The sequence below is a fragment of the Ceratotherium simum genome, chromosome 17, assembly GCF_057802395.1.
Source record: "Ceratotherium simum simum isolate JZ-2026a chromosome 17, ASM5780239v1, whole genome shotgun sequence".
Classification (NCBI taxonomy): Eukaryota; Metazoa; Chordata; class Mammalia; order Perissodactyla; family Rhinocerotidae; genus Ceratotherium; species Ceratotherium simum.
Window position 1 is genome coordinate 37,884,266 of NC_141916.1, and position 19,643 is coordinate 37,903,908.

Below are 19,643 nucleotides of genomic sequence, written 5' to 3' on the forward strand. Positions count from 1 at the left end.
TCTGTCCTCTAAAACCACACAAAATAAATCCAAAAAATAGTTCTGCTACCGCAGAAGGTTACCTTTCAGCAGTTTTCTTTGATCTATGTAGTGAGCTGTGTGTGCTATATATAGCACAAAAAAATCCGTGTGTAAAACTTTAGAAGTTAACACTTTTTTAGATATTCAAGAATCTCTGATAGAAATTCCATAGGCAGATATTGCCACACAAGTTGGTAAAATGTTTAAGGCCTGAACTTTAGTGGTGGCTCCTGGATTGAGGCCCACATTAACACTAAACTGGGAATTCTAATAATACATTCCTTGATAATGTTCTGTGGGTTTCCAAGAATCAGGAAGGCTACATTGGTTATTTATTATAAAATAACCCAATTTTACCCAATGTTTGCAATTAAAACAATATTACTAACATTGAAGTTCAACAGGCAGTATAATTTAAATATATTAATTTCTCTTAGATTATAGTTCTTTACTGTTTCTTATATTTGCCCACAGTACCTCCAAAATATGAATGAGGGTTTACATTTCTTGACAGTACTGTGACAGCAGTGCTTATTAATTCTGAATAGTTTCTAAATACTCCATGAGCTGAGGGGATATAGTCCATATGGCAAGTAATTGGTGGTGTTTAAACTATCTTGACATCACTTTATTTGAAGTGGCTATTATTTCAGTCTGCTTTTTGGTGATAGCCAGCAGAAATCTACCTGGAACTGCACATTTTCAATTGATTTTCTTTTGCCAAATGGTGATGGAGCACTCTAACTCAATTGTTTTCTCTTGGAGTGTTTGTGGTTATATTCCTTTGTTTTAAAACGTTTTGTTAGAATTTCAGAATGTTTTGGGGTGAACTACATGGTCGTTTTGGGAATGGGTATGGCTAAAATTATTGATGATAATTTATAGGCAAAGAATAGTGTTAATCAACTGTTTCAATAGCTAAATAGTTACATAGATTGAAAAGGAATTTCTTAGTAGGTTTTTTTGTCTTTCATTCTTTTGTGATAGCTTGATTTTTCTAGTCAAAAATCATCCTGTTTGGGTTTAGCCTCGTGGTTCTCACTCAGATGTCCATACAAAATGCTAGGTATCAATCTAAGCCAAACTGTGAGTTTCTTACAATTCTAGCACAGCAAGTCCAGGGATACAATACACCTGTGTTCCACATTTATTCTGTACAATAGAAACCCATTTCTTTGTCTGGAAGTCTTAAGTCCTACACACGGAATGAGCAAGTTGTTTATGTGAATAGCAATTTCTAATGAAACTTCTGCAATGACTGAATTTTACAATAACATGTCCTGCTCTCCTTTATTCTGAGGGATTCACCTTACTCTCAAGAAGCAGGTGGAAGGAACCTATTTTATATAAGTTTGGAAATAAATGTCATGCAGCAAAAACCATATCCTGATTCATAACAAGGGGATGAGGTTTTGGTATGCCGGTAGTAGGAAGACTGCTAGCATAGCTCTCGGTGTCACTCAAGAGTGATTTCTTTTAACTTAGTTTGAAAATAAAATTGTTTGAAGATCCAAAATGCTGCAGTGCCAGATAGTAGAACTTGATTACTCACTTTTCCAGCAAGATTCAGAAATCTTAGCCTTGTGCAGTGAACTCTAAATCTTATTTTTTTAAATTCAAAAATAAAAATTTTGGCTATATAGAAATATTAAAATAACTCTTGGCTCTTTTTCATGGGTCCAAATGTATTAAACACAGATGGCTTCTCATAGCTAATTAGATTGTGTCATACCCTAACCTTAACTATGCTTTACAACTGAGTGGTTTAAATTAGATTCAATTCAATTCCAAATAACAACAATAATAGTAGATAACATTTATTAAGAACGTATAATGTCTTTGGTACAGTGCTACGTGCTTTTGTATTTCCCTCAGAAATGCATATATAATGTACTATTTGTATTTCCTACAGTGAGAAAACAGAGATTCAGAGAGTTTAAGTAACATGGTCAAGGTCACAGAGTTAGGACATAGCATAACTAAGACTCAACCCAGGTATGTCTAATCAAAGCTAATGCTCTTAAATATTACTCTCCTGCCTCCACTTTGGTTTATTTTGCCCTATGCTAGATCCTGCAGTAGACTGAAAAATGAGTAATACTGTTTGTGTCTCAAAGAGTTTACAATCCAAAATGAGTAACTCACAAAGTAACTCACCAAGTTCAAAATCCAAAGTGAGTAAGCTCGCTTTGATTTTGGTTAAAAAGTTTCTTCTGGATTAAAAAGTCTATTAAATGGGTGTCAGTAATGAAAATAAAGATCAGAATTTGAGGTTTTTGTATTTAAATCTAGAATTTTCAAGTAGATTACTTACTGTAGTACAATAGTTCTGCTAAATTTGAACAAAGATAAAAATGAATAAATTTGAAACACTAGCACAGGTTTTTACAAGAATTCTTTAAATAGTAATGATAATGGTCATTGATTTTTTAAATATCTGAGTCCTTAGGAATCAATAAGCTCCTGTGTTTTACCACTCACATTTACATATTTTGTAGTTATTTTTGTTATTATCCAAGTGTCTGTGCCTCTTCCTTCTAATTCATTTCCTTGTTCTCCACCGTGATGGAGTCTAAATTATTTTTAAAGATATAAAAGTTGAGACACTTTAGACATACCTCAAGGAAATCCTGAGTTCTAAATTGGTTTACTTGTCCCGGCAAATCAACCTCTATTTAACTAAGCCGATGTTGAATTGACCTAAATCAGTTCAAACTACTACCATAAGTGGAAAACATCTTGGAATATATCATGGAATATTAATAACTGAGGATCATGTTCTACTTTTATAGTGCTGGAAATGCATTTTTAAACAAACTACTACGAAAAAACTTTTTAAACTTAATCCATTCTGCTTCCCCTCTATAATTTTTTTTTAATACTTGATTATATAGCTTGCACCAACAATAGTTGATTTCGTAGGAAATGAATTAATCTTGAGCTTGGAAGATGGAAAAAACACATATTAATACCTAGTGATAATTATTTGGTGATTATGCCACAAATTATTTACAAAGGTTGTGATTTCTTTAGAAGTTTCCGCAGATAAACTGGAGGTTAAGTTACCTTCTCAAAGCTTTACCTGTGTTAACAAAATTGAAGTCCTGGATCAAACTGCTCCAGATTGAACTATTTTGGCACTGTGATAACACATATTATCTTTTCTAAGCATTTAAATGAAGAAATTAGTAAGAATCAGTGTAAAAATTAATAACCTACCACCAAGAAGATGTCAGGGAGAACAGGATATCATCTACCCTATGTGTGCATTAGGAACGAGCTGTGATTCTGCGTGTGTTTTCTTTTAGAACAACCATTAAATATTTGCTTATCATGGTTCCAAAAAGATGATGTTGCAAACAGGGTGATAAAAAAAAAAGAACCTAATGAAAAAAGTTGAGAAGAAAAAAAGACATTTACTTAGTGTAAGTCTAACAACAATGTTTAATAAAAGCTTGCATCCAACTAAAAGCAACAGAAGTGATAAATATATTTCTAACTCTTTGAGAAAAAAATCAATTTTAAAGCATATATTCAAGTTCCTTCATAAAAAGATGTCCTATAAGGAAAATGTGGTAATATTTGGATGAGGTGTAGCTCTGTATTCTAGTTCAGCTACTTTCTAACTGCAAGACTTTTATCAACTTATATAGCAGCTCTGAGCCAGTTTTTGCAGGTAAAATGAAGCAATAATGTCTACTTTATAGAGTTGTTGAAAATTGCTTTATTGAGATTTATTGTCATACCTAAAAAAGACCCATTTTCTGTACAATTCAGTGATTTTTAGTATATTGACAGAGTTGTGCAACTATCACCACAATTTAATTTTAGAATATTTTCATCACTCTAAAAGCCATCTTGTACCCATCAGCACTCACTCCAAGTTCTCCTCCATCTCCACCACGCCCTCTCTCCTAGGCAACCACTAATCTACTTTCTCTCTATGTAGATTTGCCTATTCTTGACATTTAATATAAATGTAATCATAAAATATGTCATTTGTGACTGACTTTTTTCACTTAAGTTCATCCATATTGTAGCATGTGTCAGTACTCTTTCCTTTTATTACCAAATAATATTTCATTGTAGGGCTATGCCACATTTTGTTTTTCCATTCATCATTTGGTACCTATTTCAGTGGTTTCCACTTTTTTGGCTATTATGAATAATACTGCTATGCACATTTATGTACAAGTTTTTTTTTTTTTTTTTTTGGTGAGGAAGATTGGCCGTGAGCTAACATTTGTGCCCATCTTCCTCTATCTTGTATATGGGACACTGCCGCAGCATGACTGGATGAGCAGTGCTGAGGTCCACTCCCGGGATCTGAACCTGTGAAACCTGGGCTGCTAAAGGGAGCCCACAAACTTAACCACTACGCCACCGGGCTGGCCTCTGTGTACAAGTTTTTATGTGGACATTTGTTTTCATTGCTCTTGGTATATACCTAAGAGGGGAATTGCTGGGTCATATGGTAATGCTATGTTTCACTTTTTAGAAACTGCCAAAGTTTTCCAAAGCAGCCACAGAATTTCACACTCCTGCCAGCAATCTATCATGATTCTAGTGTCTCCATATCCTTTCCAATACTTGTTATTGTCTGTCTTTTTTATTTTAGCCATCCTAGTGGATGAGAAGTGGTATTATATTGCAGTTTTGGTTTGCATTCTCCTAATGAGTAATGATATTGAGCATCTTCTTACATGCTCATTGGCCATTTGTGTATCTTCTTTGAAGAAATGTCTATTCAGATCTTTCTCCCAATTTTAAAATGGATTATTTCTCTTTTTATTGTAAGAGTTGTATCATAGTTCTTCATATATTTATATATATATACACACTCACATGAGTTATTAGAGATCTTTATATATTCTGGGTGCAAATCCCTTATCAGTTATATGACTTGCAAGTGTTTTTTCCAATTTTTGGGGTTGTCTTTTTCACTTTCTTCATATTATCATATCCAGCACAAAAGTTTTTAATTTTGAGGAAGTCCAGTTTATCTATTTTTTTCTTTTGTTGCTTTGTGCTTTTTATGTCAAATCTGAGGAACCATTACCTAACCCAAGGTCATGAAGATTTACTCCTGTGTTTCCTTCTCAAAAGTTTGTGATTTTAGCTCTTATATTTGTCTTTGTCCGATAGAGAGTTATTATGATGACCAGACATAAATCATGTAAATCACTTAGCATAGTGACTGACGCATATCAGTACAAACTAGTAAGAGTCATTCAAGCCTGTCGGAAACCAAGGTAAATAAATATGTCCTAGAAAATATCTTTATGTCCCTCTCACAGTACTATTGTTCTTACTGTCTTTGCAAGGAAATCTAAATAACAAAAGGTCACATTATCTTAAAGAACATTTTCATAGATATTTGAATCATTATAAGGTTTTTATTAATAAATCATTTAAAATAACAAGAATGCAAAGAGATGGAAGAACAACATAAAACAGAACAAATTTGAGCAGATTTAAGATTATACTACTACTTTATGTAAAAGAATTTGTAAACATGAAGACGTGTTATGGTATAATTGAAACATTCTCATGGGAAAGTGTATTGAAACTGAGGAAATTTGGTTTATATATAATAATAATTTTAATTAATATTAATTTTCTTAAGATGTCACGGAATGGTGCTATCTTTAGTGGTTTGGTTTTCTTTTTGAAAATAATATTTTGGTGGGTTTTGTAATAGTTGAATAGATTATCCACAGATATTTCTGGAGAGTTTAGTAAGTATTTTAAGGAAAGGCAGGGTGAAAACTTCATGATGGTAAAGAAGTGTGTTTTAAACATTGCTCCTTTTTCCAATGGAAGATATGTTTTTTCTCTGTATTCCACTTTCTTCTGTATGATGATTTGAACATGACATTGGCAGGCATTGTTTTTGATACACTTTGATATGTTCAGCTTGTTTCATAAGAACCAAATGTTTATTAGAAGAGAATGACTCAATTATTTCTGAAACTAGACTACCACTTGCAGCAAGTTGGAATATGAATGACTCTTGCTCTAGTACGTTGCCAGCTGTGCATATGGGAAGAGATAGACTCTGAAAGCAACTATAGTTCATAGTTTACCCTAAAGAAACTGCATTTTGTGTTATAAATATACATTTCATATTGAATAGAAAAGGATACAGATTGGTGAAGGAATCACGCTTTACCCCATCTAAAAAAAGGATAAACCCCTAGGTCATTGCCAGGGCAGTGTGAGGAAGCCTTTTACTGCAGCTGCAGCAGTCTTTGGATAAATAGAGGATTTAATAACATTCAAATATTTGTCCCAACCTCAGAGGACACCCTGAAATAGAACTAACTTTACAGATGGTATGCTCTCTCTCCATATAGGTCTGGTGTCTCTTGCCCAGGGGTTTCCTTGGGCATTTAATGCGTATCACTGACTCTTTCACCAGGGCAGTTACGCTAGCTGTCTTTGAGTGGGATTTGGCTTCAGTCCTTTATAAATAATCTCAGCATAGTATGTAAGAATGACAAACTTGAAAATAGGAAATGCATATTTAAATCTTTGGAAAATCTTCCCCATGGTTTGATGTTCTTGGCTACGTGAGAGCTGGGTTTTGAAAGGATTGATTAGCTCAGTCTAAACTTTCCTTCAAACTTCAGAACCATATCCCACAGTTGCTACACACTCTGAGTGTGCACATAGCCAACTCCCTTTGAAATACATATTCTACGGAAAACACGTTCTTTAAGATACATAACTTTGATTTTAGCCCTCATTCTACCTCCATTACATACACTTTACTATCTTTTAAAGGGATGTATCATTTTCTAGAGTTCTTAGCAGAAATAACTATCTTGCAATCAAAAGCTGTTGATAATATTTTGGTAAAAAGGAATCCAAAGAAAGTAAGTTAATATAGCCATTCAAAATGTTTTCAGGGAACTGTGTGTGGATGATTTAATGGAGAGGAAACCAGTATTTTAAGAAGTTTTTAAATGATCATGCCTCCATAAACTTGCCATCAGCAAAAAAACAAAAAACAAAACAAAAACAAAAACAAAAGGAGAGAAGGGGATGTTGGGGAGGGTTCTGTCCCCTTTTAACACAAAGGTCTTTCAGTTGCAGGGGATTGGAATGGGGGTGTTTGGGTAGTGGAAAAAAAAATGTTCTAGCATGTGGTAATGAGGTTAAAAAAAAAAAAGCAATGGATGATTACTTTTCTCCATCAAGGCTCCTTTATCCTCATAAGCTCAGACAGTGGCCAGCATGTTAGACACCCCTCCCTGTTTTATCCATCCCTTAACTATGTTCTTTGACAGGACTGGTTTATACAGCTGGGCCTTTGTTAAGCTTTGGGGGAAATACTACAGAACAGCAGAAAATATGGCAGGGTACTATAAAATGGTAAATGGTAAACACTCTACTGAAGTGCAAGATTCCAGCTTTAAAGTTTTGCTTTTGTTTGATTAGTTTTTCTCTGATGGATTTGTAAAGTGAACACCTTTTAAATTTTAATTTGTACTGACAGATTTTATAGTTACATGGGTAAATTGTGTTAATCAGTAAAATTTCTCATCAGCTATATTTTAATAAACAGAATAGGAAAGAACTCAGCTAGATTACTGACTAAAATTACAATCTAAAATTAGACATGATTATAGTGACATAGTATTTTAAAGAACATCTACATTGTGTGTGTTTAGCCATAGAACTGATTGAAAAGAGAAAGCAAATAGGAAAAGTTATTTATTTCAAAAAGTTTATCTATATGACGTACTTAAAAATTTTTTTTTTAAATGGAAATTTGATAGTGACATTACTGTTAGCCCCGTTTGAAAGCTAGTGTAAACTTTGTACTGGGATCTTTTTGTGTCTTTATATTTGTCATACCTTTATAAGAGTCTGATGATTTTCTTCTCTATGATATATACCATATCCTTTGAATTTTTATTTCAGGGCCAGGAAACTGGTAGCCTTTAAGTTACTACTGAACAGTTCGTACCCATTTATAGAAAAGAGCTAACATTCCTAACTGATCCACAGTGGCAGAATGAACCACGCTTTTAAAGTTTTTTTCCTGAAAACAACAGGGAATGTGCTAAAACCAGAAAGATTAATGGGGGAAGAAGATAAACAGTTAAGACGTAAAATGAGTTTAGAGGTCAAGCTAGAAAAATAAGAAAGCTTATGGATTTAATTCATATTCATCCAAGCAAAGAAGCTTTGGCATGAAAGGAACCAATGAAGAGGCTCAGCATTCTTATAACATCAACCATAGCTGCATCCCGCTGTTTCGGAGTTTGGGTTGATAGATGCTCATCGTCTTTGGCACTGCCCCCTTACTTTTGGACTTTTCATGGCTATAATGGCAAATTCTTCATTTTTCTGGGAAGTTCAGAAAATTTGTCTTTGCCTAGTATGCCTATCTCTTGCATCAGAAGCTGTTGTTCTGGGAAAGATTTGTGCACTGTATATATGTTCTTTGCTGTCTATTTTGAATATAACATAAATATTTTTGACTTTTGTTCATTTTTCAACAGCTGTTGTAGAAACAGCCTGCAACCAAGTCTATATGGGGCATGGAAAGAAAGAGTGAGCCCCCTAAATTGGCCAGAATTTAGCAGTGTATAAACTTTTCTTTGTCAGGGTTATTTGGATTCCAAAGAGGGTAGGGGTCATAATATTTTTCTTCATTGGACTACTTAGACAGTGATTCTCAACAAATCTGACGCTGATGTTTAGTCCTCCTTTTAGCTGTGAGCCTCCTTTCTCATTTCTGCTAGGGAAAAAAAATCTCACTGTTCTCTAGAGGTTTGCTTTTGAAGGCTTAACTTGCTTGATTTCACAATGACCTTTGAAAACAAAAGAAATTAAAACTAGACTGGTTACTTAATTATTTTTGTCATCATTATTAGATCCTAAATAAATTAAACATGCCACAGATTTTATTTCAAGACGTACACCATGCTAAGAATAAGTCACTTTTGATTACGGAACAATTTGTTATTTATTTAGACTTAGCCAGTAATGTGAGAGGGGAGAGAGAGAGCAAGAGGGGGTGAGCACTTTAAGAGGAAGCTCCCATGAGACAGAGAGGGAGACTCAAAATAAGTACTTAAGGATATTATTTTGGAGAATAAAATTTTATATCCTATTTGCAGTTCTGCTATAGGGAGAGTCTCCTGGGAGAGTCAAAATGACCAAGTCATTAAAATAAATGATACGATATTTGTACAGAGGGGTCAATATCATTAAGCCTAACTAGGTATTCTTTCCTGCCTAAAACTGTTTTTTTTTGCGTATGCACCTCACCTGACCAGTGATGTTCATGAGTGAAAATCTGTCTTCTTTCAGTGTGAATATGTTGAACTGTTTTTGTAGGTTATTGCAAACATACCCACATATATGTGTACGTGTGAACCTATGTAGACACTCATATATCCTCATGAGGATAACATGAAAAAAACTGGCATTATTTTAGAAAGCAATAATTAAGGGGTTAGGACCACTCACTGTAGTAGTAATATTTAGGAATTACATTTCATTTGGCTTTTTTTCCTTTATTTTTTATGGGCTAACAAATTGGAAGGAGTTTCTTTCCACTTTATTTTTTCCTTCAAGATACACAAAACTTTCAACCAAATAGTTTTGAATTATATAGTAAATGAAAGTTGTTAGCATATGATTATGATTAAGTTAAGATGGTGCTGTCCAATCCTTAATAGAGGTTCCATAAAAAAAAGAAAGAATATTAATGACCATTAATATATCATTAGACAGTAAAAGTCTTCTCTCTCTATTTTTCCTCCCCCTCCCTCTCCCCTTCCTCCTACTCTTCTCTCTGTCTCTCACACACTCACGTGCTCACACACAGACACACACACCCAGGCTTATACATATACACATGACACAGACACTTCTCAAACTTTGCTGACAGGTTCATTCAAGGATAGAACAATAGAAACTAAATTAATCCCTGTTTCACTAGCAATTGTTCTGATAGCACAAAAGATTGTCCCTTTGCAGGGATTCTGTGGACAGTTTTTAAAGATACCGTTTTAGAGAATAGATATATATTTCGTACAGTATTCTTTCACTGTCTCAGAAGAATCCAAAAGGCTTCTGAGTTTTTAAACTGTCTTTATTTCTTTAACTCAGAAGCACACAATTACTTGTTGAACAATTTGCCCCAACTTCTGGTTCAGAAAAGTGGTACGCATATTAAATACAGGGTGATTTTTTTTTGTTATTATTATTAAAAGATTTTTACAGCATGTACTGGAAGAGAGAGTTTTTGCTAATCCCTAGATTTTTTCCCTCCAATCCTCTATTTGTCCCAGGAATGGAGTATGTGGCTACTCAGTGCTCAGCTTTCAGACTCACAAGGAGCCGAGCATCTGGGGAAACTCAGGAGGTGAGCACTTTCACGCTGACTCAGAGACCAGCCGTATGACTCCAGTCTGGCGCTGTCACGCCTGGTTATGGAAAGGCAAGAACAATGCCTCCCTTGAGAAGGGGGAAAAAAGTCTAGTGCAGTCACAATTTTGATGTAAAATTTAAATCATCCCTCCACATCCTGTGGACTTAGAGCTGTCAGAAAGGCAAAACCCATGCTCAAATGGAAAAAGCTTTTTATTTCCTTAAAAAATGTACCCTTTCTAACTAAAGTAAGTTTTAGAACCACAAATCTTAATTCTAGATTATTCAAAGTAATTTACAAATAATCAGAACAAAAGGATTTTTACATTTTAAACCTGTAGATAGCTGACGGTTAAACGTTCTTTTTCTGTTTGTTTCTGATTAATGGAAAATGTATAACAGTACATGAATTAAATAATTCACAACAAATTACTATTTATGGTTTTGTGTTGTTTTCCTCCAAATTCCTGAATTTGGTCATTTTACTTCCAACTCAAAAGAAATTTCTCTTCAACATTTAAAGGTCTTAATCATTTCTTTTATGTTTCTTCAAGTGGATTTGGTGGAAATTTAGTGTATTTGACAATTAAAAAGATTCTGTGATCAAATGTTTAATAACTCAAATATAGGTCTTTCTATTTTTGAGATAAGGAAATAAAATTATAACAATTATTAACAAGTCGAACATAGGTTATGTTTTTAAGTAGAAAGTGCTTATTGCCATATTCTTGTCTTTTAAATCATCAGAAAAGTTTTGATAATTTTTTCAAAATAATCTAGAATTCTTTAAAAACATTTACTCGTTCTTCTCTTTATGAAAGTGACTTTGTATTTAGGAATCATAATAGTTACCACAACCAGTTTTTCTTCAGTCTTGTTAGACTTATAATGAACTCTAACTTTTCTAAGTATTAGAACATTATAGCATGATTACAGTAGAGTTTAATTAAATTTAATACTCTTTCTGCCTTTTTATTTATCAGGAATACTATTGTTTTACACACTTAGTAAGTATGGATTAATTTTAAGATAACACAATAAAACATAAAGATGAGAAGTTTTAGTTGGCAGATACATTTGTTTAGATAAATTTTGGCTCTAGAGACCAGCTATTAGGTTACTCATAATAAAGCAATCTTCTTATTTAGAAAATTTCCTGGATGTTTTCATCCAACACACCGTCTAATTTTGGAGTAAATTTTTAGTGATTTGCAATTATTACTGAGACAGTAACAGAAGAAAGTAGAAAAAGAATCAAATTTTGAATTCTGAATCGTAGGACGAAATTTTGCTACCATAAACTGTTTCTAAATGCGTACCTTTGGTATCTATCTCTTTCATTTAGAAAACAAAAACAAATGGACATTTTAAGGTTAACTTCTGAAATATCTTGTGTCCATCTAAAAAAAAGGCATTCATTTCTTTCAGGTAATGACAAGAATTAAGTTCTGTTTTTGAGTCTTTCCTTCTCTCTCTTTAACTTCTGATTTTTTTTTTCTTTTCATTTTCCACCCTTCTTCGAAGAACCATGTACCTCCTCATTTTTTGCTGTTCTTATCCTTTCCTCCATCTCTGACTTTTGATGGACTGGACAAGGCTGGGGAAAGCTATTTAGTAAGAACAAAGATGCTAGTAAAGAGAAGGGCAGAAAGGTGGTGAAGAACTTAAAAATGGTGTTATTCTTAGCAGAAAGAAGGAAAGATATAATGAACTACTTGATTTCAATGCAGAGAACATCTCAGAAACTAAACATATGACAAGATAAGCACAGAGAACACAGCCTTGATAAAGGTCACTTTGAAAGTTCTTGGTGACTACAACATTTTTAATTATCACGGTTTTAAATACAGTTTAAACTTTTGTAATATTATTAAAATTTTTCTGTAAATTCAAATTATATTTCAGACCAGAATAATAAATTTATTTTTAAGTAGCTGTAGCTCAAAGATTACTTTTGTTTTTAGATTTCAACGTTATGGTAAGTTTTGTTTATAAACACTAGTAGAAATAAATTTCTATTCTGGTGAAACGTATAGTAAAGATTACAAGGGAGTCTAGTCTTATTTATTACTCTATATTTTCTGTGTTTATATTTCTTGAAATCTGTGTTTCTACTTCCATTTATAGTTTATACCAAGACCTGATGAACTTGTTAATGCCTCTAAATAACCGTATAATGAATGAAGTCTTTGTATGTAGGAAGCAACAAGTGGAGAAGTATAGAGATGGGCAAGTTCTATATCGGAAACTGATGGCAAAGATTTATAGAAAAGAGAAGAAACATATTGTAAAAGTTTGAAAGACTACGTGTTTACCACAAATAAATTTTCTATATAAAAGACTTCTGAATATTATATATGACACACTTGGTTATGAAATTTACATGGAATGTTCATAGAGTAAACACAAAGCTGACTCTTGGTAGGAAAATGAAGATGTGCAAAACATGTAAGAGGAGAAAAGAAAGAATAAACCATAAGATATGAATAATAATTGAAATTCATAGAGAAGAGTGATGAAAATGATACTTTTTTCTTTAATAAAATGACATGCTAGGTGTATGTAATTCTATATTTATAAATTACATAGAAGTAGGTGTTCGTTCATTTGAATCAAAACCTGTCCATTCACTCTGTCCATGTTGATTCCCCATATTGGACAGGTAACATTCTATTGTGAAAAAATCTTGGATAAAGAGTAGAGTTTAATTCCTAATTTTGTTTAGATTTATTTCTAAAACTGAATTTCGTATTTTCCTCCAAATTGGCCTTTCTAATTTTTATATTTTTCTTATTGGCAGTATTGTTCTCTAAATTATACAGTTAAGTAATCTCTTTATATTTGAATTATCTCACCCATTTGTTCCCCTTTTCTAGTTTGCACCCTCAACCTTTTATCAGTTACTAATTTCTGAGTGTTTTTCTTCCTAAAATAAGATTTTGACTGTGTTGCTGTATGGCTCATAAACCATCACCAGTTCTTTTCTGCCTTCATTATCAATTTCAAATTTTGGTTTAGCCGTTCAAAATTGGTAGGATTTAACCAGAATCACTATCATCTGGTCCCTACCTTTTATCCTTATTTCTGTTTACTCCTCCTGGAATCTGTTGCTTTAACCAAACCATTCTACTCACTGTCCTGTATCATTCTATACATTTCTTTAATCTGCTAATGTAATTTCCCGTTTGGAATGTTTTCTTCTGTGTCTATTAACATGTGATCCATCTTTCATTACTCTGTTGAATTCTCATAATTTATAGGAAGCATTCTCTAATTATTTTAGCAAGACATCATCTCTCTATTCTCTGTCTCCCATAGTATTCATATTTATAAAAAGTCATTTACCTTAAAATATTCTTTCTTGTTTTCTTGATTATGTTACTATCTATAGATACATGGTAGTCTTTTAATAAATGTTTTTCATTAATGAATGAATGGATGAGTGGGTATATGCTTCTATTTCCATCTAAACTTAAGGGTAAACTAGAAAAGTCTTCATATATAAGTTGGTTGTTTCCTCCGTAACACAAAGATAAATTGCCTGGAACAAAATAGACACTCATTCAATCCATTCATTTATTCATAGAAAAATATGGTGAATGCCAGCTATGTGCTAGGAATGCTGGTGCCGTATGATTAGTTGTATCTCATTCAACATAGAGGATTAGATTATTTGGAGAAAAAATACAGGGCAATTTGGAAAGACCTTTGTCATGCAGTCATAGCTTTAGTGTTAATCTTGAAAAAATCAGGTGAAATGGTCAAAAATAGACCTGTACTTACTAACATCTTATTAAGTGCAAGATGTGCTACATATCATGAGAAATTCAAGAAATTAAAAAATGATATTCTTGCTTTCCAAGTGCTTCTGTTCTAGTTTTAGACACTGTGTATATACTAATCAGAAGAACAAGAAACAAAAATTAAACTAGTGAATAAATGTCACAGGTTATACTGATGTTCAGTTCAGTTTTTTCATGTGGGCTACTAACAAGAGTTGATGATGTAGTTTGAGGTGGGGCAAAGTCACTTCAACTATGGTGGTAAGGAAGGGCTTTGTAGAAGAACTGGAATTTGAGTTTTTCTTTCAGGATATTTCTTGCAGTCTTTTATACACACCTGCAAACCTTAAAAAAATAATATCATCATTTCAAAAGATTAACCAGTAGAAGGCACTACTTCCTAGGACTTTATCTCTGAATTAGCCAGTCAAAGGTTAAAATATTTAGAGAAAGAAACTTTAAAGAGAAACTGTTATATAAGGAAAGAAATTCCTATTCTGAGTCTTCCATTTTATGTTTGTTCCATGTAGGAATTCCTTTGACTTTGTACATCTTGTCGTTTTCCAGAGTAATTTCAGCAAAGAATTTATCCTAACAGACAGAGTTAAGTTTAAAGTAGTAAGTAGGTGATTCTGCAGTAATAGGTCTATTAATAATTAACTATATAGCATTTTTTCATAAAGTTACTTCACTTTTGTAGTCTTTTACTTACACATTTTAAAAAGATTATGAGTTTTTCACAAGTACTTTAAAAAAACTTATGAAATAGGGTTTACCAATTCCTTTACATAGGAATTATTAAAAAAAGATACTGTTATCACTGAGCTGGATTTCCTTTTTTCTGACAATATTAAGACATTTTCTAAGCATACTTGTCCTGTAAGGCTAGATCTTACAACTATCCATACTTAGAGAATAGTCACAGAGTTGCTGGTTTTAGTTAGTAGCTTTCATTTAACAGATATTTATTGAAAGATATATATTTCAGAAAGGATTCTAAGTACTTGGTAGGTAGCTGTGAACAAAAATGTCTGCCCTCTTGGATCTTATCTTATAGTAGGAAAGATAGATAATAAACAAAGAAATAAATATAAAACATGTCAGATGATGATAAGTGCCGTGAACAAAGCAGAGAGTAAGGAGTAAGAGAGGGAAGAGGTGCTGGTTTAGTGGGATTAACCAAGGAATGCCTCATTGGGCGATGATGTTGGAGCAGAAAACTAAATGAAGTGAGGGAACAGGCAAGTGTATATGTGGGCTGAGAGGATTTCAGACTGAGAAAATACCAACTGTGAAATATGTTTAAGTAAGTGATGTATTAGTTTCCTATTGCTGTTATAACAAATTACTGCAAGTTGACTGGCTTAAACAATACAGATATATTCACTTACAGTTCTGGAGGTCAGAAGTCTTACAAACAAGATGTTGGCAGGGTTCATTCCTGCTAGGGACTCTAGGGGAAAATCTGTTTCTTTGCCTTTTCTAGCTTCTAGAGGGCACCTACATTCCTTGGCTCATGGCCCCCTCATTCATTTTCAAAGCTAGTTGTATAGTATCTTCCAGTCTGTCTCTCTGACTCTGATGCTCCTGCTTCCCCCTGTTATAAAGACCTTTATTAATACATTGGACCCACCCAGAATATCCAGAATAATCTTCTCATTTTAGGATCCTTAACTTAATAGCATCTGCAAAGTTCCTTTTGCCTGGTAAGGTAATATATTCACAGGCTTGGGAGATTAGGATTTGGACATCTTGGGTGAGGCACATTATTCTGACTACCAAGAATGGTTTGCAACCTTGACTGTGTGTTAGAATTACCTGGGAGCTTTAAAATTTTTGATACCTCATCTGCATTTCAGCACGAATAACTTCAGAATGTCTGGCGGTAGGACCCAGGCAGCAGTATTTTTTAAACCTCTCATGTAATTCCACTGTGCAGCCAAGGTTGAGAACCACTGGTTTAGTTTTCTGTTGCAGTCTCGCACCCTTTACCCTACTCCTGCATTTGCTATACATGTCTGAATACAATTGGGACATCCTACTTACAGAATGATTATAATAAAGCACATAGAGAACCCTTAGCCAATAGCAAAGGACTCCAATAGCAAACAGCCAACAGCAAAGTAGTTTTACAATTACGTGCACATATGGACTAGAGTAGTCTGATTGTTGAGACTGGTACAGGGTTAAGTAAAGGAAAAGTGACTCCTTGTAAAAGCAAGTTGCCCCTTGCAAGGGAGGCCGTTTCTTATTTACTCCATTCGTGTAATTTAGCAACTCCAGGAGTATTACAGACTAGAGATGGGATTTGGTCCATATTCATCAAGCTTCCCTTCTCCTAAGTAAGCTTGAAACTCAAATTTATATTGTACTTTCTAAAAGTATCTTTGTTTCTGTCATTACTTCCTACATGAAATTCCCTCTCCATTTATCCCCAGCTTTCCATTTGTCCTTCTTTTCTCTCGAAATCCAACTGGTCATTCATTCTCTGAAGCATTCCAGTATCTTCTGGCCCTTATGAATCCCTTAGGTGCTTAACTTTAATGTAATTTGGCCATTAACCTGAACTGTCTTTCATTATTATTTCTCCTTTTATTTAAAATTTTCTCAAGCAACTCATAAGCTTTTTAAAGATTTTATTTATTTATTTTTCCCCCAAAGCCCCAGTAGATAGTTGTCTGTCATAGCTGCACATCCTTCTAGTTGCTGTATATGGGACGCGGCCTCAGCATGGCCGGAGAAGCGGTGCGTCGGTCCGTGCCCGGGATCCGAACCCCGGGCCGCCGGCAGCGGAGCGCACGCACTTAACCGCTAAGCCATGGGGCCGGCCTCGTCATAAGCTTTTTAAAGGAGAGATTCTGCATTTCGTTTTTTTATTCCTATTAGATAAGTGTCTTACACATAGTAAGTGGTCAGTAAATGGTGGTTGATGATTTGAAGATTTCTTTTTTTGCCCTGGAATTAAACGTAGGGGCCAGCCCCATGGCGTAGCAGTTAAGTGCCCGTGCTCCGCTGCTGGCAGCCTGGGTTCGGATCCTGGGCGTGCACTGAGGCACCGCTTGTCAAGCCATGCTGTGGTGGCGCCCCATATAAAGTGGAGGAATATGGGCACAGATGTTAGCCCAGGGCCAGTCTTCTTCAGCAAAAAGAGGAGGATTGACATGGATGTTAGCTCAGGGCTGATCTTCCTCACCAAAAAAAAAAAAAAAAAAAAACACAAAAAACACGTCAGTTCTTTCAAAATTTTCTTGTCCACACACAAAACTGAGTTAAAGACTACTGTTATGCCATCATAGCTCCACAAGGTAGTTTCGCACTAGATTATATTTGTCTGTGTCATGTCAGTTTCTTTTAAGTCTGAATTTTGTTCATTGGTAAGTCTAGCACCTACCACAGAAGTGACAAAAATCATCTCTGAATAAATACATAAGAGCATACCCCAGCCCAGATCCTCAAATTGTTCCAAGGTATCCTTGCACTGCAACACAGCCGTGTAGTGTAAGCTGCAAGAATTGGAACCCTACATATCCTGGATAGACGATATATAGAAATTTGCCCTGCCTTCTTAATGCTCTTTTTGAAATTAATGAAACTTTCCTCTGTCCAAAATGAAACCCTGCGGTAGATGAACAAAAATTCAAGAATCTAATGTTATTGGTGATTTTGTTATTAATATTTGTATAACTACTATGAGTCAGACTAAACATGAATAATGCAACCAACAGATTGATAGCTCTCTACATAATTTAAGTGTTTTACTTTCTTCTGACTTAGTAGCCTATTATTGAACTATAACCATAGTATTTTTATTGTAATAATTTAAAAAATCTTTAAAAAATCTTTTACCTGAATTGTATAAAAATATTCGCATATCCAACACATTAAGAACATTCCATAAGGCTCTGAAAATGGAATTGAAATAAACATGAAATATGTGATATTTTGGGATCAGTTGCCTTCTGTCACCATAACTCCTTCCTGCTCAGTGCTTTAGACCTTATACTTTTTGCTCCATAGAATGATATATATAGAGAGAGAATGTTTATCCGCTTGTATATAAAGATGATTTAGATATTGAAATGTCTAGGTTTTAGATATTGAAATGACTAGGTTTTGAGTGTTATCTTAACTATCTACTTTATCTACCTTATGTCTACTTTTGGACTTTCAATTTTTATAATCATTATTAATAATTATGTTAATAAAGTAGAAATCAGCAAAAAGATCATGCCTTCTGAAAGTCATAGAATTATATTAACTTAGGAAAGGCCACCTGATCTAGCTTTCTGCTTTTGTAACCCAGAGACTGGCTCTTGCCAATAGCCTGGAGTTTTCAGACAGTAAGAGACTAATTGTACATAAGACTGAGATAGACACCAGAATACCAATTTATTAATTCCAGCAAGAATGATAATGCCCACACAGACCATAATTATTATGGCTTATATCATAAATGCATAATCTCCTTGTAGTCAAGCTACATGTGAAATCAAGAAATAATTAAAAGTCCCTTTATTGATTTACTCCGATAAGTCACTTCACAAAGACCTTAAATATTTTTTCTGTTCTGTCAGCCCATTCTCTATATGGGAATCAAAAGTTTGCTTGGAGAGCATAGAAGCAGAACAGTAGGAGTTAAATATCTCTAGTGTTTAGAGTTATTACGTATAGTTTAATATATCAATTTGGTGATAGACATGGTGTTGCCAAGAGACTAAGACTATTTTAACTCTAGTAGCTCCAGGCCCTTACTTCCTTTCTCCATACTTAGAGTATATTTAGAGTATACTTTGGTAATGAGATCAGAAATAGTTAAAGATACCTGAAATGTGGGGCTGGCCCCATGGTGTAGTGCTTAAGTGCGCACGCTCCGCTGCTGGCTGCCCAGGTTTGGAACCCAGGTGCACACCGAAGCACCGCTTGTCAAGCTATGCTGTGGCAGCGTCCCATATAAAGTGGAGGAAGATGGGCACAGATGTTAGCCCAGGGCCAGTCTTCCTCAGGAAAAAGAGGCGGATTGGCAGATGTTAGCTCAGGGCTGATCTTCCTCACACACACAAAAAAAGATACCTGAAATGTGATGGCTCAATCTACTTTTTCTTTAGACAGTACTTACATGGTAGCCACCAACATTTCCTCCTTTTTCTCTGTTCTTCAGCTGATCAACACCCCGACCATTTCTTCTTTAACACTTGCTAATACATTTGATGAGTTTATTGTCAAATATGGCTGGCCAGGGAGCAATTCTCTATTGGGAGACTTAGTATTTCATATTGATTTTATAGTTTAACTCTTAGAAGGCAATCTGCTTTCCTCATTTTGGAGTTTTTGGTTTTTGTTTTTTGAGGGGGAGTGAATCACACTATAGTTTTAAAGTTTGTAAATAAACAGCAGCTACTGTTTATTGAGTATCTACTCTGTGCTAAATGCTCAAGTCATTTTTCATAT

The 19,643-nt window shown here is 34.3% G+C and overlaps 1 protein-coding gene across 7 annotated transcripts in view; it reads left to right on the plus strand.

Annotated features, from left to right (window-relative positions):
- The window catches only part of SOX5 (SRY-box transcription factor 5), a 964,162-nt gene that overhangs the window by 590,475 nt on the left and 354,044 nt on the right, over positions 1–19,643 (plus strand). The window lies entirely within an intron of this gene.